The sequence below is a fragment of the Schistocerca cancellata genome, chromosome 3 (genome assembly GCF_023864275.1).
Source record: "Schistocerca cancellata isolate TAMUIC-IGC-003103 chromosome 3, iqSchCanc2.1, whole genome shotgun sequence".
Taxonomy (NCBI): domain Eukaryota; kingdom Metazoa; phylum Arthropoda; class Insecta; order Orthoptera; family Acrididae; genus Schistocerca; species Schistocerca cancellata.
In genome coordinates this window covers 576,996,504-577,021,416 of record NC_064628.1, presented here as the reverse complement: position 1 = coordinate 577,021,416, position 24,913 = coordinate 576,996,504, and the positions used below count along the sequence as shown (strand labels likewise).

The 24,913-nt window shown below is 45.7% G+C and overlaps 1 long non-coding RNA gene and 1 pseudogene across 1 annotated transcript in view; one reads left to right on the top strand and one right to left on the bottom strand.

Moving 5' to 3' along the window:
- The window catches only part of LOC126178468 (5.8S ribosomal RNA), a 155-nt pseudogene extending 83 nt beyond the window's left edge, over window positions 1–72 (bottom strand).
- The window catches only part of LOC126175430 (uncharacterized), a 96,486-nt gene that overhangs the window by 32,237 nt on the left and 39,336 nt on the right, over window positions 1–24,913 (top strand). The window lies entirely within an intron of this gene.

Below are 24,913 nucleotides of genomic sequence, written 5' to 3'. Positions count from 1 at the left end.
GTTCACATATCGACGGGCAATTTGCTGCGTTCTTCATCGACCCACGAGCCGAGTGATCCACCGTCATGGGTGATCTTTTTTTAGTTTCCACTGTCTCTTTCAAAACAGTTGCATAGGCGGAACTGAAGCGTTTGACGGCCCCTGTTCCAGCGTTCTGTGTCCAACGGCCTCACGGCCGATGGGCGTCGTACGGCTCCACACCGGAGCGGACAGGCACTCGGGCGAATGTCATTCAAAACCGGCGCTAGGCGCCAGGTGCCGCAGGCCAGCCGCTCTAGAGCTTCAGCGTTCGTACCACACAACATTTCCGTTTGTTTTGAAAAGCACGCGTGGTTCCGCATGCGGGGCACGGCTGCTGCCGTACAGGTAGCGTGTTGCGCGACACGACACGCACATCGAAAGACATGCAAACTAGTCGGTAATGATCCTTCCACAGGTTCACCTACGGATACCTTGTTACGACTTTTACTTCCTCTAAATGATCAAGTTTGGTCATCTTTCCTGTAGCATCGGCAACGACACAGTCGATGCCGCGTACCAGTCCGAAAACCTCACTAAATCATTCAATCGGGCGGTGTGTACAAAGGGCAGGGACGTAATGAACGCGAGCTTATGACTCGCGCTTACTGGGAATTCCTCGTTCATGGTGAAAAATTGCAAGCCCCAATCCCTAGCATGAAGGAGGTTCAGCGGGTTACCCCGACCTTTCGGCCTAGGAAGACACACTGATTCCTTCAGTATAGCGCGTGTGCGCCCCAGAACATCTAAGGGCATCACAGACCTGTTATTGCTCAATCTCGTGCGGCTAGAAACCGCCTGTCCCTCTAAGAGCTAAAGTAATCGCTGACAGCACGATGGTTGTCATGCGACTAGTTAACAGGCTAGAGACTCGTTCGTTATCGGAATTAACCAGACAAATCGCTCCACCAACTAAGAACGGCCATGCACCACCAACCACCAAATCAAGAAAGAGCTATTAATCTGTCAATCCTTGCGGTGTCCGGGCCTGGTAAGGTTTTCCGTGTTGAGTCAAATTAAGCCGCAGTCTCCACTCCTGGTGGTGCCCTTCCGTCCATTCCTTTAAGTTTCAGCTTTGCAACCATACTTCCCCTGGAACCCAAAAGCATTGGTTTCCCGGAGGCTGCCCGCCGAGTCATCAGAGGAACTGCGGCGGATTGCTGGCTGGCATCGTTTATGGTTAGAACTAGGGTCGCCTTCGAACCTCTAACTTTCGTTCTTGATTAATGAAAACATACTTGGCAAATGGTTTCGCTTCTGTTCATCTTGCCACGATACAAGATTTACACCTCTAACGTTGCAATAGGATTGCCCCCTCCTGTCCCTATTAATCATTACCTCGGGTTCCGGAAACCGAGGTCCTATTCCATTATTCCATGCACACAGTATTCAGGCGGGCTTGCCTGCTTTAAGCACTCTAATTTATTCAAAGTAAACGTGCCGGCCCACCGAGACACTCAATAAAGAGCACCCTGGTAAGATTTCAACGGGGTCCGCCTCGGGACACACGAGCATGCACGAGGCAGTCGCACGCCTTCGGCTCGCCCCACCGGCAGGACGTACCACGATACATGCCAATTAAACACCGACAGGGAGTGAACCAACAACGTGGGACACAAATCCAACAACGAGCATTTTAACCGCAACAACTTTAATATACGCTATTGGAGCTGGAATTACCATGGCTGCTGGCACCAGACTTGCCCTCCAATAGATACTCGTTAAAGGAGTTAAAGTGTACTCATTCCGATTACGGGGCCTCGGATGAGTGCCATATCGTTATTTTTCGTCACTACCTCCCCGTGCCGGCAGTGGGTAACTTGCCCGCCTGCTGCCTTCCTTGGATGTGGTAGCCGTTTCTCAGGCTCCCTCTCCAGAATCGAACCCTGATTCCCCATTACCCGTTACAACCATGGTAGGCGCAGAACCTACCATCGACAGTTGATAAGGCAGACACTTGAAAGATGCATCGCCGTTACGAGAACCGTGCGATCAGCCCAAAATTATTCAGAGTCAACAAGGCAAACGGGCCGGACGAGCCGACTTACTGGTTTTGATCAAATAAAAGCGTCCCTTCCATCTCTGGTCGGGACTCTGTTTTTTTTAAATCTCTTTTTCCAGAAAAACCTATTAATTATACAATCTAGCCCACTGCCTTATGTGATTAGTGGGCCGAAAATAGTCATACAGTTATAAGTTGCAGCTATTTTAAGTTATATTTTAGTAACTAGTTAATAGGTAAGCTATGAGGAAAATGCAAGTGGGCAAATTAGTGTGTTATTTTACTAGTAAGGAGGTAACCTAACTATAGACTAGTGACTAAAGCCTGAGCATTACAAATGTGTCAGTTGAAAAGTATAAACCAACTATAGAGCCTTGCTCATTGAGGTAACCCCAATGAGCGTGCCCCTGACACTGGGCAGGCCAAGATGTTGATCGCTGCAGGTTCCTAAGGATAGTGTCTAAAAACAAAGTCCTACAAATAAACTCATCCTAAGGTCAAATCAGGTGCGTTGTCCAGATGGGTAAGATTGCACCCCACGCCCCCTAAATCCCGAGGCGCGGTGGATTCAAGACTGGGGAAGTCGGCCTTTCCGCGCTCAGGCGGTTTGGGAATAGCGTACCAGACTCTATCGGTGTTTAGGTAGGTCTCTTATAGGTGCTAATTTAATTCTCTCAGATAGTCCTTTAAGACTTTCTGTGATACCGCGTTAGCCAGTTTATTAATAGTCTGAAAGGTGTCGTCTTGTCTAAGCAGTCTATATGTGTCATTGTGCGGTACTGGTCAAGTAACACGGAGGCCACATAATTGAAAAGGGGGCACTCGTAGACTACATGGTCAGGAGCACCCTCCAGAACACCACAGTCACACGCAGATGTCGCCTTTTCCCGAATCAACATAAGTATGTCGAGTAGGGTCCATGTCCAGTGAGAAAGAGAATTAGTCCCCGGGTTGGTTCGAAATATGACGTTCCCATCCTTTCCCTAACATCTGGTAAGAAGTCAAAGGTTCTGCGCCCAGTTTCTTCGCCTTCCCACGAATGTTGCCATAGCTGATTCCCTCTTAGCCTAATCTCAACTTTGTTCTCAGTCCTGCTGCCTAGAATTTCCTCTGTTTTCTCCAAATTCCCCTTCTTTGCCCAGTACCAATCGGCCTGTTCCCGAATTTTGATATCCAAGGGGCAGAGCCCCATTATGACTAACAGGGCTCCTCCCGGTGTAGTCCTGTATGCCCCCACAAATCTCATCATCATATTTCTCTGCACTCTTCTCACTGTCATGGCGGGCACCACCCTCGTGAGCCTGTGTGCCCAAAATCCCTAACTGTAACCCACTATAGAGGTGGGTATGCTATTGTGATAAAGTTTGATGAGATGTGGTGGGAGATGAAAACGTTTGTGTCCAATGGAGATGAGGTTGTTGAGTACTTGTAAGGCTCTTTGAGTTACGGTTTCAATGTGCTTGCCAAAGGACCACCTTTCATCAATGATGATGCCGAGATAGCGAGTCTCACGTCGCCTGAGAACTGGTGAGCCCTCTATCCTGACAATTGGATTGCGAACTAGTTGTCCCTTTAGAGGAAGGTATGTGGACTTAGCTGGTGAAATCTTCATCTTTGTGTTTCGGCACCAAAGTTGTAGTATTTCTATCGCTCTTTCTATCTTGGGCTCTACGTCTTCTCGGCTACGGCCGCCAACCAGTAGGAGGAGGTCATCTGCGTAGGTTATCACCTCTAGCACTTCGTCACTTTGCTGTAGTTTGTCTAATAGGGGTTCCATGTGGATGTCCCAAAACAGGGGCCCAGTACAGAGCCCTGGGGACATCCTTTTGTGATTGTTTTTCTTACTCTTGTGCTAGGGGATGATAGCCAGACCTCCCGATCCTCACAATAGCTCCTCAGATACCCATATAGCGGCCCTGGACACTCCTTCTCCCGTAAACAGGAGAAGAGCGAAGGCCACCACAGGTTGTCGAAGGAGCCACTTATGTCCACCATGATGCCAACAACATACTTGTACGGGGTAGAGCCGCAGACCTCGGCCGAAAGGGCGATTGCATCAGATGCCGGTCGCCCAGGCCTGAAGCCGAACTGCCTGCTGCTCATCCCGCACAGCTCTTGGTGCGCAGCCAGACTGTCAGCCAGTAGTCTCTCCAGAACCTTCCCAAGCAGATCAAGCAGGCAGATTGGTCGGTAAGATTTTGTTTCTGCTGGGTCTTTGTCAGCTCCTTTGTTGATGATTATGACATATGCCCTCTTCCAGATTCGAGGGAACTTATTCTGCCTGATACATTCATTGTACAGGTGAGGGGCGACTATTTGGGGGACCAGGAATTGCACCACTCTGCCACAATGCCGTCTGGCCCGGGAGCTTTCCCTCTCTTCAGAGATTTTATATGGGCAGCTACCTCCTCTTCAGAGTATGGGTAAACTGCCGTATCATTTCCATATACATTGTTGTTGTTCTCACGCAGCTGCCATTGTTCGTCTATCTCTCCATCCGCAGTGTCGTCAGGCAGCAGGGACTGGAGAAGGACCTCAGCAGCTTCCTGCCAAGACTCCGTCATCCCGTCCCCACGCCTGACGGTTGAGAGCTCCATCTGAGAGTGGATATTCTCTCGGACAAGCTTATAGGGGACTCCCCATGGGTCTAAAGCTAGTTGGTTCAGAACAAAGTGTTCCCAACTTTTTGATCTTACTTCGCGTAATTGTTTTTGGAAATTGTCTTTAGCTTCCCGGTATAGCTGCAACCATCTTTGTCTTTCTAGCCAGACGACACTGCGCTGGTAGTGCCTCCCGAGCCTTCTAACAGACCGGCGCATCTCCTCTAGTTGAGCTGACCATGGTGACGGAGAGGCCGCCATGGCCTTCCTCCTAGTACGTACAGCAGCTTTCACCGTGTAATCTCCCCACGGAAAATTACCCTCTACCACGCACCAATTAATCATTGTCAATCAAACCATGCACATTTATTTACTTTGGAAAAGTATCTGATCTGATTTTCTAGTAACGTATGCGGCGACAGCTCGTCGACGCCAAAGTATTTTCTAGTACGTTTATTCTTTGGAATAACAGAGATACATGTATGTATGTTTCTCCATGGTTGTTAGAGACGGGTAACTACGACAGCTTCGGAAGTATCTGTTGAAAGATTGACGGGTTTCTAAAAGAGACAGATTTGCTTTTCTTCTCGCTAAAGCGAGCTATTAACATTTGTGCCACTAGCGGGTTGTTTGAAGAGAAAGAAATTGTAACGGAAAGTAATTAAGACTTGGAACCAACAGAAATCTGGACATGTAATGGAGATGGATTGAATATACAATTTCCTTCATAAATAAGGTTTGTGACCCCTTTTATTCTGGAGTGAATGAACGAATGAGTTCTTTGTCTGAATCATTGATGATCGCGTTGGCCCTGTAATTAGTGGGGAAGTTTCAGCTGTGTCGAAGAGAGCCTGCAATCACCGAGTCTTTGTTAAATCGTCCAAAAAGGCTTCGTACACATCTGGAATTCGAAATCTGTCGTAAAAGGAACGAATTGTTCAAACGATCGATTTTCCCAGCTGAATGCAGCGCTTAACAATAATAATAAATGTAAAGATCTTTTACAGCAAGCCAGCCGCTGAATACTAAGACGAAGGGCTCCACCAGAGATTCTATTGGGCTGATTTTACGTAATGAAATATTATATTTAAAACTGTACATACACTCCTGGAAATTGAAATAAGAACACCGTGAATTCATTGTCCCAGGAAGGGGAAACTTTATTGACACATTCCTGGGGTCAGATACATCACATGATCACACTGACAGAACCACAGGCACATAGACACAGGCAACAGAGCATGCACAATGTCGGCACTAGTACAGTGTATATCCACATTTCGCAGCAATGCAGGCTGCTATTCTCCCATGGAGACGATCGTAGAGATGCTGGATGTAGTCCTGTGGAACGGCTTGCCATGCCATTTCCACCTGGCGCCTCAGTTGGACCAGCGTTCGTGCTGGACGTGCAGACCGCGTGAGACGACGCTTCATCCAATCCCAAACATGCTCAATGGGGGACAGATCCGGAGATCTTGCTGGCCAGGGTAGTTGACTTACACCTTCTAGAGCACGTTGGGTGGCACGGGATACATGCGGACGTGCATTGTCCTGTTGGAACAGCAAGTTCCCTTGCTGGTCTAGGAATGGTAGAACGATGGGTTCGATGACGGTTTGTATGTACCGTGCACTATTCAGTGTCCCCTCGACGATCACCAGTGGTGTACGGCCAGTGTAGGAGATCGCTCCCCACACCATGATGCCGGGTGTTGGCCCTGTGTGCCTCGGTCGTATGCAGCCCTGATTGTGGCGCTCACCTGCACGGCGCCAAACACGCATACGACCATCATTGGCACCAAGGCAGAAGCGACTCTCATCGCTGAAGACGACACGTCTCCATTCGTCCCTCCATTCACGCCTGTCGGGACACCACTGGAGGCGGGCTGCACGATGTTGGGGCGTGAGCGGAAGACGGCCTAACGGTGTGCGGGACCGTAGCCCAGCTTCATGGAGACGGTTGCGAATGGTCCTCGCCGATACCCCAGGAGCAACAGTGTCCCTAATTTACTGGGAAGTGGCGGTGCGGTCCCCTACGGCACTGCGTAGGATCCTACGGTCTTGGCGTGCATCCGTCGACGGGCACGTGCACCTTCCGCCGACCACTGGCGACAACATCGATGTACTGTGTAGACCTCACGCCCCACGTGTTGAGCAATTCGGCGGTACGTCCACCCGGCCTCCCGCATGCCCACTATACGCCCTCGCTCAAAGTCCGTGAACTGCACATACAGTTCACGTCCACGCTGTCGCGGCATGCTACCAGTGTTAAAGACTGCGATGGAGCTCTGTATGCCACGGCAAACTGGCTGACACTGACGGCGGCGGTGCACAAATGCTGCGCCATTCGACGGCCAACACCGCGGTTCCTGGTGTGTCCGCTGTGCCGTGCGTGTGATCATTGCTTGTACAGCCCTCTCGCAGTGTCCGGGGCAAGTATGGTGGGTCTGACACACCGGTGTCAATGTGTTCTTTTTTCCATTTCCAGGAGTGTAGATAAAGGAGAGAGAGAGAGAAAGAGAGCGAATGAAATTAGAGAAAATACTAATAATCCTCCATTAGTCTAACTTTTCGCCTGTCTTATCACGGATCAGCCTAAAGACAAAACGGGAGGCCCTTACTTTACTGTATAGATTTATGTGTGAAAGTGAAGGGATCTTAAAGGCAACAGATACACGTCTATACAGACAAGACATTACACAAAGTTAGCGGCAAGCTGCATTCATACATTCATCATTCAGCATATATATATATTCTCCTTACATTAATACATTATAATGGCCAATCCGTGACTGGACACGTTTTTGGACGTTGCTAAAATAATTTTGTTCTCTGTTTCATGTGAACTACGACGATCTAACTTAACTGACGCTTGGAAAAGAGAGGAAATACTCGCAGTCAACAAAATTGAATTTACATATAAAAAGGCAAGACAGCACGCTGGGCGTAGAGAAATGGCCAGATCTATGATTTTTTATTAAAGCTTGCTAGTATAGATGAAGTATACGCTTTTCTGTTTAGTATTGGTGGATATTTCAACATTGATTAATTGTGTTCTTGCTAGATGTAGTTTGAGTGACCTGCCCCAGTTGCATTTATTTGTATAAGTACAGTAAGACAGTAGCCACAGAAGTACTCTTGTGTGAACGGACTTACATATAGTGACAGTAGAAGGGAGATATATACATATTGACAGTAGAACATTTATATGGTTTTAACTAGGGCAATGTTTAGGATGAGTCAAGCAGAGCATAGTAGCACGCAACAGCCTTCAGCTGTTAGCACTGATAATAATGATGCAGTAAGAAGTGTTGTAGAACCGATCGCTACAGATAGCGCAATAGAACGCCCTGTAGACACGGAGGGACATGTAACAGCAAGTACGCAACATGAATTAGATCCATTGGTAATTATTATGAGACAGATGCAGATGATAACCGAGAGCATGAATAATATGAAAACCGACATTAACGCGAAATTAGCCTCAGTTACTGAAGGGCAGGAAAATTTGAAAACCGACATTAACGCGAAGTTAGCCTCAGTTAATGAAGGGCAAAATGATTTGAACGCGAAATTAGCCTCAGTTACGGAAGGGCAGGAAAATCTGAAAACTGAGATTAAGCAGCAGTTACAAGACAGTTTTTCCGAATTAGAGCAGCGGATAGAGGCGAAGACCAAGGAACTCAAAGATCAGGCCGAAGAGACGGAACGAAAATTAACGGCACAAATAGAATTGGTGAGAGCTCAATGTGAGGAATCTACTCACCGCGTACGTGTAGAAATGAAGGAGTATGTGGGTATTAAGATAGATACTGTACGGGAACAGGTGGAAATGGTTCCGCAATTAGTACAAAAGCAAGACGCCATGTCATGTGCAATTGCGCAACTTCCTAAATTGGCACGTACGCAGACTAACCTGAAGGAAAGTGTTGAACATCTGACAGAGCGTCAAGACGTTATAGACCACCAAATTAACGTATTAACGGGTAAATTATCCGAAATCACATTAGAAAACAAAAGGCTAATGTGTGAAAACGTTGAGCAAAATGTTAAGGCTGCATTCCAGAGTTTATCAGGAAAACAGGAAGAGAATTTGTTTGCGACAGCAGTTAGGGGCTGATTTGGAGCATTGGAAACAAACGATAGAAGAGTCGATGCGCGTTTCACAACAAAGCTCAGAACAAATGAATACAGGTCAGCAGCAGAAGTTGGCAGCGACTATAGAGCCAGCTACTGCACATTCGCACACGATACCGACTTGTGTAAGTAACTCAAACATTAAATTGCCACGAGCTAGTTGTTCGCGTGAATTCTTATCTAACGGAGATTACGAAAGCCTTTGCCATGCCGAAGAAAAAATGATAAAGCATCGGCAATTCCAGATTTTTAACCCTGACAAAAGGGGGGGGGGGGGGTCCATCCAATTGTTTTTATACGAAGTTTCAGAGGAGTGCTACCCAGAAATTGGTCGGAGTGGCAGAAGATCATTTTTGTTACAGGATATATACAAGGTTCGGAGGCGATCTGGGCCTCGGACATGACTTCTGTTTGCTCGACATATGACGATTTTGAGAAGGCGTTTTTAGCAAAGTTCTGGTCAGAAGGGGTACAGGAACGCCTAAGGCAGGAGGTGCTCTACCCAGAGCCTTTCTCCTTTTCAAAAGGAAGCCTTAGGAAGTATTTCCAAAAATATATAAATAAAACAAGATACTGGGACAGACCTATGCCCTTGCCAGACATAATAAACATACTTAAGGCAAGACTACCAACTAGCATCCGGAATCAATTGATTTACGGCAACGATAAAGACTTGGAGTCGTTCCTCACGACGCTAGACCATATAGATATTATCGAAGAGAACAACCAGAAAGCCCGTAATAACAGATTCCAATATAGGGAGATAGAACCTCCGCCAAACGGTAGGCAAGGGAATGAACAGAGATCGTTAAATAATGGAGGAACCCCTCAAAATCTCAATAGTAATCCCGGCAATAGTCTTGCGAGGGGCTATCCAAGGAACAACAGGAATGGGAAAAGATACAATCCCGTGTGGGGGAACGAAAGGAATTTCAGACCCCAAGCCTGGAATAATAACAATAATAGAAAGTGGAATCAACCGGGGGGAATGAATTCAAATAACCAACATCAGTGGGGACGGACATCTACGAATCAACCGGTAATTACCGAAGTGACGGATGATGTCAACCAGCAGACAAATCAAAATCCAACAAACTTGTAAGGACCCACTCGTGCCCCGGAGGACCGGTCAACAATTGGTTGAGGGGCAACAGGATATGTGTACCCATGCTAACGTATAATGATGGACGATTACTGGCAGATGAACTGACCGAGGACTTAGAACCACAAGATGAGGATAAGGAACAGGTGGCAGTAGCCGAAGTGCAAGTCATTTTGGAGACTGTGCCTATAGTGGCGGTTTTAGACACAGCTGCAACCACAAATGTTATTTCGGAGGCTCTATTCAACAAGATCAGAAATATAAGACGAGTACCAATTTTTCCAGTTCAAAATTGCAGAATAATAGGCGCCGTTGGGGCTAGATCGGCTAATGTAAAAGTGCAGTCACTACTTAGTGTAGAAGTCGGAAATGTAGCAATATTAAGCACATTCCTTGTCGTGAAAAATTTGGTGGTAGATTGCATTATCGGAGCCGACAGCCTACGTCAATACGGATGCAGAATAGATTTTAAAACAGGAAAAATTTGGTTGAATGTTAATAAACAAGAAATTGAGTTGGAGTTGTAGAAAAAAGAAAGCCTTACGAGAAAATATAATAGTGGGATCAGTGTGCAAGTAATCAGGACGGCACAAAATTCGAAAGAGCACGTCATTAATGAGTTCCAAGTCAAAGAAGATTTCGGTCAATTAGTGTTTGAAAAGTTAAGTGAATCCGACTGCATTATAGAAGATCAGAAGAAGCAGCTCAATGAATTATTATTAACGTATGAAAAAGTGTTTGATGAAAGGCCAGGAGTTATTAAGGGATACATATGCTATCTCTACGTTAAGCCGCACGAAACGTATTGTAGAACTTTCTATCCTGTTCCCTGGAGGTTAAAGGCTCAAGTTCAAAAGGAAATAGATCGCATGTTGAAATGGGGTTTGATCGAACCCTCTAAAAGCCCATATTGCTCCCCATTGTTAGTCGTGCCAAAAGCAAATGGGACTGTTAGACTGGTACTCGACGCCAGAGAAATAAATAAAATCATAATTCCAGTGAGAACACATCCCGAAAACATAGACGAACTTATACAACGGTTCCAGGATGTCCAATATTTGACGAGCATCGATTTGCGGAGCTCTTATTGGCAAGTCAAGCTGGATGAGTCATCAAGGAAATATACCGCTTTCATTTATTCTGGAAGAAGTTACCAATTTACGGTAGTTCCTTTCGGACTCAACATTAGTGCTGGAATCTTTATAGCAGCTCTAGATTATGCACTAGGCCCAGAACTCAGAAGCAGGATAACAGTGTTTGTTGATGATTTGCTTATTGCATCGAAGACTTGGGAGGAGCATATTACCTTACTGAGCCGGGTGTTGGACTTGTTCAAAACCATGGGAATAACTGCTAACCTACAGAAATCCCATTTTGCAGTAAACAGAATCAAGTTCCTGGGGCACATAATTGACGCAAAGGGAATTTTACCAACCAAGGAGAAGCTAATTGCAATTAGTAAGTTTCCAACACCCAGAAATAGGAGGCAATTAAAAGGGTTTATGGGTCTTGCCTCATTTTTTCAAAGATTCATAACAAATCAGGCCATGAACGCAGCAGCTCTAAATAGTCTGTTGAAGAAGGATGTGCCCTGGCTCTGGACATTAGAGTGTCAAGAAGCATTCGAAGAGATAAAAAAGCAATTAGTAAATGCACCGCTTTTGTACCATCCGGACATGCAAGAAGAATTTTACTTGTCAACAGATTCGTCGAATGTGGGTATTGGAGCGTGCCTTTTCCAAGTACGCAAGATAAATGGACAACTCACCTTCTGTCCTATTGCGTTTGCTAGTCGTGTTTTGTCCAACTGTGAACGAACTTATACGACGACAGAATTAGAGGTTCTTGCGGTCGTCTGGGGATTTAAAAAATTTCATTATTATCTATATGGGTCAAAGACTATCGTATATTGCGATCATCAATCATTAACGTTTTTACAAACGTGTAAACTGTTACACCCCAGACTGGCTAGATGGACTCTCGCTCTGCAACAATACCAATTTAAGATCGTACATGTCTCAGGACAGCAAAACATTATTGCTGACGCTCTATCAAGGTCACCGCAGGGTTTGACTAAAGAGATTGAAGTAAATAATAACTCAGAATTCCCTGTATTTCTGCTGCAGGAAAATCCATTTAAGACGTACTACGTCAATTTGTGTGCGCATATGGCACAGTTACAGAAAAGAGATGCTCAATGGGGAAGTGTCATTCAAAGGTTACAACAGCAACCTTCGGATCAGATGGCAAATTATTACAAGGTGGTAAATGGCGTATTATTTTTCCTCTGTGGAAGGCCAAACAAAGTCCGTTGTTGTGTTTGTATACCTGAGGCGCAAATAGATAAACTCGTATGGTTCACCCATTTAACCTGGGGACATTTCGGTGCGACAAAATGTGCAGACAAGATAAGTGGGTACTGTTATTTTCCCAACATAAAGCGCAGAGTGCATGAGGTCTTGAAGAAATGCATAATCTGTCAAAAAACAAAGCCGGATTCAAAAGGGAGTAAGTACCCATTATGCTCTATATTAGTCCAAGAACCAAAAGAATTAATTTCGTGCGATCTGTGTGGACCGTTACCTACTTCAAGAGGTGGTGTTAGATATGTGTTGGCATTTCTCGATGTGTGTACGAAATACGTAAAGCTATACCCGATAAAGGCGGCTACAGCCAAAGTAATTGTATTAAGATTGACAAGGGATTATCTTCCACATGTGGGTATACCTAAAGCGATCATAACAGACAATGCTAAGATATTCACGGGACTCCGATGGAAACAGGCTTTATCTCAAGTCGGTGTGAAACACATACTAACATCATTTTACCACCCACAAGGCAATTTGGTTGAAAGAATTTTTAGAGAGTTCAATCGATTTATGAGGACGTATTGCCATAATAAGCAGACTGCGTGGGCAAATTATGTGGAAGAGTTTGAGCAGATATACAACAACATGCCCCACTCCTTCACTGGATATACACCTCATGAATTGATGTTCGAAGCAAAAGAGGAAAACTTCTGGACTGAACATATGCCCAAAACTCAGGAAACTGAGATGCCTTGGGAAGAAAAAATAAGACAAGCCATCATAAATATGACGAAAAAGGCTGATCAGAGAAAACAACAATATGACAAATTAATCAAGAGGGTACAGACATACGTCGGAGAGAAGGTGCTAGTCAAAAGACATAACAAATCATCCTTAATAAAGAAGAGTATAAAGAAATGGGAGTTATTATATACTGGCCCATACATCATTCTACAAATTCCGAATCCTGGGGCTTATCTGTTAGCATACCCGGGATCGAACAAAATTAAAGGGTTATTTTCCCATAACGACTTGAAAAAATTTAATGAAGGTTAGAAGATAGGGAGGAATGGTGTTGCGAGTGACAGAGATGAACGCTCGTAAAAACATAACAATAAACTGTGTGTGTGTAGTGTTAGAAAACTTTAAACTGAAATAATTAATCAGTGACACAGATTATAGAAATAGTGACTAACTATTACTATCGAGTGCTGCAAAGAAGATAGTGGAGATAGGCTTCACCTGCGTTTGTGTAAACATGGAACTTTAGCATTGCTAATGTCATCAAGATTTATAAAGGATCTGACTGACCTTCAAGAAGAATGAAATGTTTCCCGCAAATGACGCTGCATAATCAAAAGAGGTTCCTAGTGAATGTTCATAGATAATTTCAAGTGCACGCTTAGATGTGTAAACGTGTGAAGGGATGCGTTTAGGCAGTGAATCATGAGTGACGGTTAACGCCGCAAAGATAATTTCCCGCGCAAAACAGTTGACGTCGGCGCGAGAGTTAGAATCGATATAGACGACACAGATATACTTTGTAAGAGACTCGCATCAAACGCGAGAGGAAACTGATTGATGTTGAACTTTTTTTAAAAAAAAGGTGTAATAATTAGACGTTAAGAGTTCTTGATTTATTGTTGAAGGTTAAAAGAAAGTAATATTCATAGAATTAGTAGTTATTTAATGGGTCTTGTTCGTTTTGGAATTTTGTTTGAAAAATCCATTTCTATATATGTGCATGTATGAACGCCGGATGAATCAGAGAATAAATGAAAGAAGTGAATCCGCATTCCTCAATGCTAATAACTTTTACATTACAGCAATCAAGCGGAGAAATATATGTATTTAGGATAAAAATTTTTTGAGTATAGATAAATTACATGACTTTTCAAGGAAATGATGGATTATGTCTTTGTACAAAATGAACCACACTTTCCATTATTCGATGATTTGAATCCAAAATCTACTGTAAGTTGCATGAATCCTTTAAATTACGAAGAATAAATCATTGACAGAAATGTGTCAGAATGTTGGACTTATAAGCACAATTGGGGAGGCAAAGTCCAAAAGAATATTCAAACTAGAGTAAATATGATGATGTTTTTGGCAACAGCATTAGTCAATGGCTAAATGGAAAACTTACGTCAATGGCTAAATTCCTTGCAGTACATCGTAAGAAAAAGGATGCATGAAGCCATAGGGATTTTGTTTTCAAAAAGGAGAATCTTAGACGGTGCGACCTAACCAGTTCTTTTACAGGAAGAGTTTCCCTTTCGGTCATTGCTAATTCTTTTGGAATGAATGTTGCGTGTGAAATCTGGTATCCCTGTCCCTTCTACTCTTCCCATTGTGGGCCGCGTAGAAGACCGACTACAAAGTGGGCCGCGTAGAAGACCGACTACAAATGAGGACGTCGGGGACATGCAAGACCCGGGGGAGTTTCAGCACCGCAAGATATTGTCCTGGGAACAAGATTGTAGAACGAAAACTCACGTTATTTATTGTAAAATGTTTTTTTTGCTAGAGGCACAAATCACTCTTCTCCAAATCATTATAAATCGATCGCTATCTTTCCTTTACAGATCAATTTCAAAAATTATTTTTTCTTTTCTTCTGTAGGCTTTCCTATCTTCTATGTACCGTAGGCTGGGGGTCTAGGCTTAAGAGGTTTTCCAAGGTTTCCCTGCTTAAGAAAGTTCCCGAATGGGTAGACCCCGATAACAGTTTCATGAAAGATCATCTTCCTTGGTTGTGCACAGCAGACATAACACCTTGATGCACGTAAAAGCAATACAGCCGCGGTACCTATCTCTTCATTTCTTCTGTTTTCAATATTTCTTTTCTTCGTCTGTCTTAAACATAATATTCTTTTTCAGTCGGAGGACTGACAATCATCACTTCCGGGTTATCCACACTAATAGATAGCTCGCCAAGTGTGTTCGGTAAATCAAAATTAAGCTCACAAACTTCGAACGCTGCGAGGGGCATTGTAATCTCCCCACGGAAAATTACCCTCTACCACGCACCAATTAATCATTGTCAATCAAACCATGCACATTTATTTACTTTGGAAAAGTATCTGATCTGATTTTCTAGTAACGTATGCGGCGACAGCTCGTCGACGCCAAAGTATTTTCTAGTACGTTTATTCTTTGGAATAACAGAGATACATGTATGTATGTATGTATTCTCCATGGTTGTTAGAGACGGGTAACTAGGACAGCTTCGGAAGTATCTGTTGAAAGATTGACGGGTTTCTAAAAGAGACAGATTTGCTTTTCTTCTCGCTAAAGCGAGCTATTAACATTTGTGCCACTAGCGGGTTGTTTGAAGAGAAAGAAATTGTAACGGAAAGTAATTAAGACTTGGAACCAACAGAAATCTGGACATGTAATGGAGATGGATTGAATATACAATTTCCTTCATAAATAAGGTTTGTGACCCCTTTTATTCTGGAGTGAATGAACGAATGAGTTCTTTGTCTGAATCATTGATGATCGCGTTGGCCCTGTAATTAGTGGGGAAGTTTCAGCTGTGTCGAAGAGAGCCTGCAATCACCGAGTCTTTGTTAAATCGTCCAAAAAGGCTTCGTACACATCTGGAATTCGAAATCTGTCGTAAAAGGAACGAATTGTTCAAACGATCGATTTTCCCAGCTGAATGCAGCGCTTAACAATAATAATAAATGTAAAGATCTTTTACAGCAAGCCAGCCGCTGAATACTAAGACGAAGGGCTCCACCAGAGATTCTATTGGGCTGATTTTACGTAATGAAATATTATATTTAAAACTGTACATAGATAAAGGAGAGAGAGAGAGAGAGAGAGAGCGAATGAAATTAGAGAAAATACTAATAATCCTCCATTAGTCTAACTTTTCGCCTGTCTTATCACGGATCAGCCTAAAGACAAAACGGGAGGCCCTTACTTTACTGTATAGATTTATGTGTGAAAGTGAAGGGATCTTAAAGGCAACAGATACACGTCTATACAGACAAGACATTACACAAAGTTAGCGGCAAGCTGCATTCATACATTCATCATTCAGCATATATATATTCTCCTTACATTAATACATTATAACCGCTCGAGTTATTACTGTCACCAGTTCCTCGGCTCTGTTGTCTACCTCCAAGTCCAGGTGTCCGTCACCTTCTGGCAGTGCAGGAATGTCGCACTCCCTAGCACGTCTTTCCCAATCGGCTCTTTTGTAATTGCATTGTACCTCCCACCCCTTGGCCCAGCGGCTCTCCTTGTCTCCTATACCGAAGGTGATGAGATTGTGATCGCTAGTGGTGGCGTTCTCTACTACTTTCCACTGCAGGATTAGATGCGCAGCTTTAGGTGTAGCCAGGGTCACATCAATGTTTGTGCGTTGGCCACCTCCCCCCACGTAGGACGGAGGGTTGCCCGGCTTGTTTGCAACCACCAGCTGCAAGGCCATGATGGCCTCTTCTGCCTTCTCTCCATTAGGGTTCCTGGTGCCGCTGTACCATAGGGGAGATTTAGCGTTTATATCTGCAGTTATAATTGCTTTCCGCCCCCGCAACGCCGTGATAACTGTGGTAAGGTATGCCAAGTGTCTCTCAATGTCATCACCATACTGGAAATACATGTTGATGAAGACAGTTGCTCCTGATGGAGACTGCAGCTCCACGACGTTGCAGTGAACTGTGTTAAAACTGTGGCTCTTAGAAGTTTATTGGTTATTATTATTGCCGATCTTGGGTCTTCCCCTCTGCTTACAACTTGCCAGGTCGCAGCTGTGAAAGCTAATTTCCCATTTAGGGAGTACGGCTCTTGTAGACAGACCACATCTAGTCTCCTCTCCTCCACTTCCTTGTGTAGCTCCTGCATCACTAGTCTGCTGTTATGAGTGTTAAGTTGGCCAATGGTGATTTTCGTCATGTAGTTATTTATGGGAAGTATGTGTGGATTCTGTCGTTAGGCCATGTCTTATTCCAGTCAAATGTGATGTGTCCATTTGCCAAAACTGCTTGTTGATAGTTATCGTCCAGGTCGAATTTTTCGCCACGTCTTTCGAAAGCTTTGTTTAGTAGGTCCTGCAGGGCTCTGAAGTTGGTGGGGAGATTCACTGACTTGAGTTGAATTCTGTCTACAGCCTCCATTACTGAGAAGGTGACTCTCCTACCATATTCATGTCCCACCCGGACCACGTGTCTCAAGGCAGTGGTCACGGCAGTCAGCTGCTCTAATCTTGCCAGTTGCATTGTGAATTCGAGATTGGGATAGACTCTGACTGGGTCGACTGGTGGCAATCTCACGACAGGATCTATTGCGGTAGCTGACTCACTTGAGCTAGTTATTTTGTTTTCCAGAACTGGTTTCTTTGTAGTTCTATTCTCCTCTGTTGAGATTGCCACAGTCTCTGTTACAGTATGCCATTGCCGTTGATCTTTAGTCGGCCTTGTCTCCCGGCTTTGGGAGGAGGGGAACGTGACTGTAAGAGGCTCAGTTTGAGTCCCTCTGTCCATTTTGGTAGAGTCTTTTTGAGTGCTTATGTCATTGGTTTTAATTGTGGCGTCCGTGAGCGACCTCAAGAATAACTTGAAGGCACTTGCCCTCATGGCATCCCTCCTCCTTTTCCTCAGGGATTTTCTTTTGGGCATCCTGTTTGCTTTAGCTTGATCAGCCATAGTCTATCCTTGAAATTAATCTTTGTTCCAGGAGCCTGTATGTGGGGCAGTTACGTCCAGTGGTGCCACAAGGTTATTTGCCCCGTCTCTTGCTAGGGATGCAGACTGCTGCAGCCCTACAGTCTTTTCTCACATGACCATCCTCGCCACATTTTGAGCAGGCTGACCCCCAGGTACAGTGCCTCAGAACGCGGTCGAGATCTCCACAATTGTGGCAATGCGGTACTACAAGATAGGCTCGTGTATTTATGGCTTGAAAGCCGATGTATAGTTTGACCATTGCAGTTACTTTTCTCCACATTTGAGCGGAGACCTCGGCGACGTGATGAACCACATCACGGTCCCGAGGCCCTGTTTTGAATCTCAGTTTGAAATTTTCTTTAAATTCCTCGTCCGACATATCCTCAAAATTTTGTGTCTTGATAGTGTTTTGTAATTCCTCATTTGTCATAATCGTTGGTACATCATATAAGATGACTAACGGGTTTCTTTTCCTCGGTGGCTCGCATTTGACCACCGAGTTTAATTTGGCATTGTTTAGTAGTTTTTCTTTGTCCTCTTCCGAGGCAACTTCAACTATTACCGAATTCTTACTTGGTTTTACTTTGTTGATTTTGATCTTGTCTTTTACAGGATTTATGGTGGTAGTAAGCAGCTCCTGTATCTTTCTCACGCTAGTGTCCTGACCAGGCAAGGTCCTTAGAAAGACCGTAGTATCTGATCGTTTAGTGACTCTAGCAGTAGTGTCCTTGGTTGTTTGCGGTTTTGGTGGCGCTTGTGCGACCACTCCCACCCAGGTCTTAACAGGTTGCTTCCTTAATCTTTCATTTTCTTTTTCTAGTTCTTCTACGCGGTCCTCGAGCTTGGCGTTAGCGATGGCCCACGCCGCCAGCTCATTTTTAATTATTGTCAATGCCGCCTGACTGATCTTACCATTTTTGATGTTTTGCTCAAGGAGCAACGTGATCCTCGTGTGTCTTTGTAGCACATTTTCATCAGTTGCCTGTCCCAACTCGTCCTGAGGGGCAGGTTCAAGCATCAAAGAAGCTCGCGATGGCGCACTCGAATCACTCGTCTCTGATATCGCCATATTGTACGAGTGATAAAAGAGGGGTGGGAGCCCGTCACTTGCCCCGGACCGGCTCCTCTGGCATGGGGGTGGGGACTTCCGCAGCTCGCCCACCGACCTCGCCCCTAGGTCAAGGGCACTCCAGAGCTGCTGGGTTCAGCGCACCGTTTCCAGTGCACTGGTCCCCCTCGGTGACTCCGTCATCGGCGATTTCACGCGACGCACCCCGGCAACTGCACCCCGCACTCTGGAGAGGCGGATGCACCTCTCGCCCTTCGCCGCCTACTTGCCCAAGTTTCCACCTGTCGGCCAGGGACCCACTCCTACTCAGGTGGCGGGCCGGCCCCCATACGTTCGGCGGTCTGGACCCATCTAACCTGGCTCAGGCGATGTCACCACCTCCTGGGTTTGGCAGAACACGCCCCGGTTACCCAGGGGCGCGGCGAAGCACCTTTGCCGACACGCGCCGTGATCCCACGTCGACAAACGAGATCGCTGGCATGCAGAGCACCTGTTGGTCTGTGCGCTGCGAAAAGAAAGGGACTGGTGTTCGGTCCCTCGACACAGCTCCCTCTGTGCCACACACCCTTCGCTTTCGCATCGGGTTGGGTCGCAGCTCTCCCTTTTGTCGCAAGACAGTATGCCAAGCTTAACATCTGGCACCACGGGAAGGCGGAAACAGCCACTTGGGAAGGAGAGGCTATGAGAGACGTGTCACTTCGTCTGTGAGGACTGCCGCGGCACGCCCAACTGGAAGCAATACGCCCCAGTGCGAGCTTCCGTGCCTTACGGTGCGCCGGCAACGGGCGGGCCCGCACCGAACGCGCCGTCAAGCGACCGACCTCACGCCAGACTCAGGACAGTTTTTTTTTTTTTAATCTTTGTTTGATCATTATCATGATACAATTTAACCTACTACCTACATACATTAGTAGGTCCTATTTTTAACTATTACAAAATTCTATCTGCAGCTATTATTATGTTTAACACTACAGGTTTCTACTGTGATCCTTCACCACTATGGGGGTTATTCTACTATACCATACTATGTTATTGTTTTAGTGTTTCTTTGAATTTAGCTGCTGTTAATTAGGATACTACTTGCAGATGGTTATTATTATGAGTACTCTACCTGCAGCGTTACAAGTGTGCCAGGATAAGATACAAACCTAATTGTTGGCCATTCCCACTTAGCTAATCCCAGTGGGAGTGCCCCTGGCACTGGGCTGGCCGGTGACGTGGTCGCTGCAGTTTTATACTATTTCTATTATCCTAGTTTGAACCTATAACTAACCTTATATCTAATGTCGTAATTCGTGCGTAGTCAGGTCCGGTGGTGATGTACTGCCCCCCACCCTATTCCGAAAACCTGGTGGGTTCCAGCCATGAGAAGTCTGGTATTTATTTATTGACTATTTCTTAAATATTCTTTGAGGACTTTGCCTGAGATTACGTCTGCTAGATGATTCAAGACGTTGAAAGTGTTTTCATGCCTGAGCAAGTGGTGGTATCGTTATTCGGCAGTTGTCCCCTAAAATGTTGTGCAACATCGTCGAAGAGGGGACACTCGTACACCGCATGGTCTGGAGTGCCCTGCACTGCTCCACAGTCATACGCTGATGTTGTCCTTTTCCCAAACCGACACAGATATGTCGGGTAGGGTCCGTGCCCAGTAAGAAAGTGGTACAAGCCTCTAGTGCGTTTGATGTAAGTGAGTTTTAGGCGTTTGGAAGCAGCTCGTGTGTTCTTCGGTCAGTCTCATCATTATCCCAGAGTTCCTGCCATAATTCCATTCCCCTTCTTTTAATACTTTGTTTATCCCCTACATATACCCCCATGATTTCTTCTATTTTTTCGTTTCCATTCTTCTTTATCCAATACCAGGTGGCCTGTTCCCTAATTTTTATGTCCAATGGACATAGCCCCATCAGTACTAAAAGTGCCCCTACTGGAGTTGTTCTATATGCGCCTACTGACCGTAGGAGCATATTTCGCTGCACTCTTCTTACGGCCACGGCAGGCATGAACCTCGTGAGCCTGTGTGCCCAGACCGCTGACCCGTAGCCTACTATGGATGTGAGGATGCTGTTATGGTACAATTTGATTAGATCAGGTGGGAGATGGAATCTTTTGTGTCGTATTCCGATTAAGTTGTTTAGTACTGTGAGTGATATTTGTGTTACCGTGTCAATGTGCGATGCATAGTTCCACCTCTCGTCGACGATGACACCAAGATACTGTGCTTCTCGGCGCCTGAGGACTGGTAGGCCATTTATTCTGATGGTGGGACTTCTTATAAGTTGACCGTTGAGCAACAGGTAGGTTGACTTGTTAGGTGCGATGGTCATTTTTGTTTTATGACACCATGTGGTCAATATTGTAATAGCTCTTTCTACTTTCGGTTCTAAATCTTAGCGGCTCGGCCGCCGACCATCTGGAGGAGGCTATGACCTCTAGCACATCTTCACTGCTCTTTAGTTCTTCTAAGAGTGGTTCCATGTTTATGTCCCAAAAGAGTGGTCCCAGGACGGATCCCTGAGGACACCCCTTGTTGATTTTCTTGCTGACTTTGCCGCTAGGGGCCGATAGCCAGACCTCCCTTTCTTCACAATAGCTCCTGAGACAGCCATACTGCGGCCTTGGGCATTCCATCTCCCGCAAGCAGGAGAAGAGCGAAGGCCACCACAGGTTATCAAAGGCGCCACTGATGTCCACCATGATGCCGACTATGTACTTGTGTGGGGCAGAGTCACAGACATCGGCAGCCAGGGCGATTGCGTCAGACGCCGATCGTCCTGTCCGAAAACCGAATTGTCTGTCACTCATCCCGCACAGGACTCGGTGTGCAGCCAGCCTGTCTGCCAGCAACCTCTCAAAAAGCTTGCCCAATAAGTCCAGTAGACATATAGGTTTGTATGACTTGGCTTCTTTGGGGTCTTTGTCCGGGCCTTTTTTGATTATAACTACATTCGCCTTCTTCCATATTGAGGGGAATGTCTGAAGCCGTAAACACTCATTGTACAGCTGAGTGAGAGGTGTCACCAGCTGGGGGGCGAGGTACTGTATCACTTCTGCAGTAATGCCATCTGGGCCAGGAGCTTTGCCTTTTTTGAGAGCTTTTATTTGGGAGCTTACCTCTTCTTCAGAGAAGGGGTAGACCACTCGGTTGTTTTCGTAGACCCGTTGGTTCTCTCTTCTTATTCTCTGTTGTTCATCAGAGTCATCTTCCTCTCTATCGTCAGGTAGCAGGGCACGGAGTAGGACCCCCGCAGTTTCCTGCCAGGTCTCCGTCATCCAGTCCCCGTCCCTGACGGTAGATAGCACCATAGGTGATTTGATTTTTTCCCGTACTATTTTGTATGGTAACCCCCAGGGATCTGTAGCCAGTTGGCTTTGTACATACTTCTCCCAGCTCCTCAGCCTGACAGCCTTGAGTTTCTGTTGGAACTGTTCTCTGGCTTCTCTGTATACCTGCAGCCAGCGCTGCTTTTCATGCCAGACGACACACCGCTGGTAATACCTCCTCACCCTTCTTACTGCCTGGCGCATCTGCCCCAGTTCGGCTGACCATGGTGAGGGGGAGGCCGCGACGGCCCTCCTCCTGGTTGGTACAGCTGCCTTCACTGCCCTAGTTGTCACACTTGTAAGATCTCTGGCATACTCTTCTACGTTGACATCACCCTCCAGTAAAGCAGGAATGTCACAATCCCTCGACAGGCGGTCCCAGTCGGCTTTATTGTAGTTGAGCTGCGTTTCCCACCCCATGTCCCAGTGGCACTCACTGTCTCCAATGGTGAATGTTATTACGTTATGGTCACTAGTGGTGATTTGATCCCAAACTGTCCAGTGCGATATTTTTGTTGCGAGGTTTGGCGTTACCAGAGTAACGTCAATGTTTGTGCCATGTCCTCCCCCACCAGTGTAGGTGGGAGGGTTTCCCTGTTTGTTAGCGACCATTAATTGTAGTGACATGATTGTGTCGACAGCTTTTTCTCCTCAGTCGTCCTGAGTACCACTGAACCACAGGGGGGGGATTTTGCATTGATGTCTGCAGCCACAAGAATTTTTCGTCCCCGCAACGCCGTGGCTTTTTGGACGAGCTTGTCCAGGAATTCGTCTATTTGTCTTCTGTACATGTTAACCATGTATAGTACTCCCGTAGGGGAATGAAGCTCGACGACGTTGCAGTGGTCATCTGAAAATTGTGCTAATACTGTGGCTCACAATGCTTTGTTTGTGATTATGACCGCGGCTCTTGGTTCTGCTCCACTATAGATTTGTTGCCAGTTGACTGCGGTGAACGGGATCCGTCCAGCCAGTGAGTATGGCTCCTGCATGCAGAGTACATCTAGACTCTTCTCCTTCACCACTTTCCGGAGTTCGTGCAGAACCAGTTTGCTATTATGTGTGTTTATCTGTCCCACTATTAACTGGCTCACGTGGGAAGTATGTGTGTATATGAGACTCCAGCCAGCTTTTGCGCCAGTCGTGTGCTATTCTGCCGTTAGTGATGACAGATTGATTGTACAATTCATTAAGGTCGAAGTTTTCATTTCGTCTTTTGAATACTTTCTTAACCAGGTCTCGCAGGGCTCTGAAGTCTGTGGGGAGATTCATTGTCTTAAGCTGTAATCTGTCTACAGCCTCCATCACTGGTAAGGTGATGTCTCTTCCATATTCATGGCCGACACGCACCACATGCCTTAAGGCTGTTGTGAGGGTGGCCGGCTCTTCCAGTCTAGACAGCTGTAAAGCTTGCTCCAGGTTGGGGTAAATCCTAGCAGGATCTATTCCTAGCCCTTGTTCGGTATGTGGGCTTATTGGTGTTCTTGTGTTTGTCGGTATACTTGTGCTACTTATTGTGCTTACTTGCACTTGCTCTTCCTGACTTTTTGCCTTTGGGTCTTCTATCAGTAATAATTTCCCTACCACAGGATGCTCAAGTGGTCATGCTTGATCTTTAGGCGACCTTTGTCCCTGATTCGGAGGGGAGGGTGCATCATTCTGATCACAAGGATCTGTTTGGATACAGACATCTTTCATTGTGATTGTGTAGTGTTGTGGTCTGGTGATCTTCTGAATAAATTCTTTGAATTTATTGGCCCTTATTGCATCCCTCAACCTCTTGCTTGGAGACTTTCTTATGGGCTTCCTGTTCCCATTTAGGGACTCAGCCATAGTCGATTCGTGCTATGAGTCTCTACTCAAGCATCCTGTAGGTAGGGCAATTTCTGCCAATAGTGTTGCATGACTTTTTGCCTCTCTTTATACAGGGTAGGCAGATTCCAGCTTTGCTGCAGTTCTTTCTCATATGATCCTCTGCCCTGCACCTTGAGTCGGCCGCGGTGGCCGTGCGGTTCTGGCACTGCAGTCCGGAACCGCGGGACTGCTACGGTCGCAGGTTCGAATCCTGCCTCGGGCATGGGTGTGTGTCATGTCCTTAGGTTAGTTAGGTTTAAGTAGTTCTAAGTTCTAGGGGACTTATGACCTAAGATGTTGAGTCCCATAGTGCTCAGAGCCATTTGAACCATTTTTAAACCCTGCACCTGGAGCAGGCCGGCTTCCTCTCACAATGCTTATGTACGTGATCTAGGTCGCCACAGTTTTGGCATCTGGGAACCACTAGGTAATCTCGTACATTGATCGCATGGAAACGTCTTTAGACTCTCCCCATGGTGGTGATACTGCGCCACATCTTTCGAGAGACCTCGGCAACGTGATGTACGACGTCACGCTCCCGGGGCCCTGTTCTGAAACGTAATTTAAAGTCGTTTTTGAATGTTTCCCATTCCATGTCATTAAAATTTTAATTGTATAACGTCTCATATACGTTTACTTCTGTTAGTGCTACCAGTACGTCGTAAAGGATCACCAGCGGATTCCACTGGTTCACATTTGACTGCTGTGTTAAGTTTGGTATTGTTTAAAATCTTGTCTCTGTCCTCCTCAGTTGCCACAGCAACTCCTACTACGTTTTTAGTTGCCTTGACTTTGTTAATTTTGATTGTGTCTTTAGT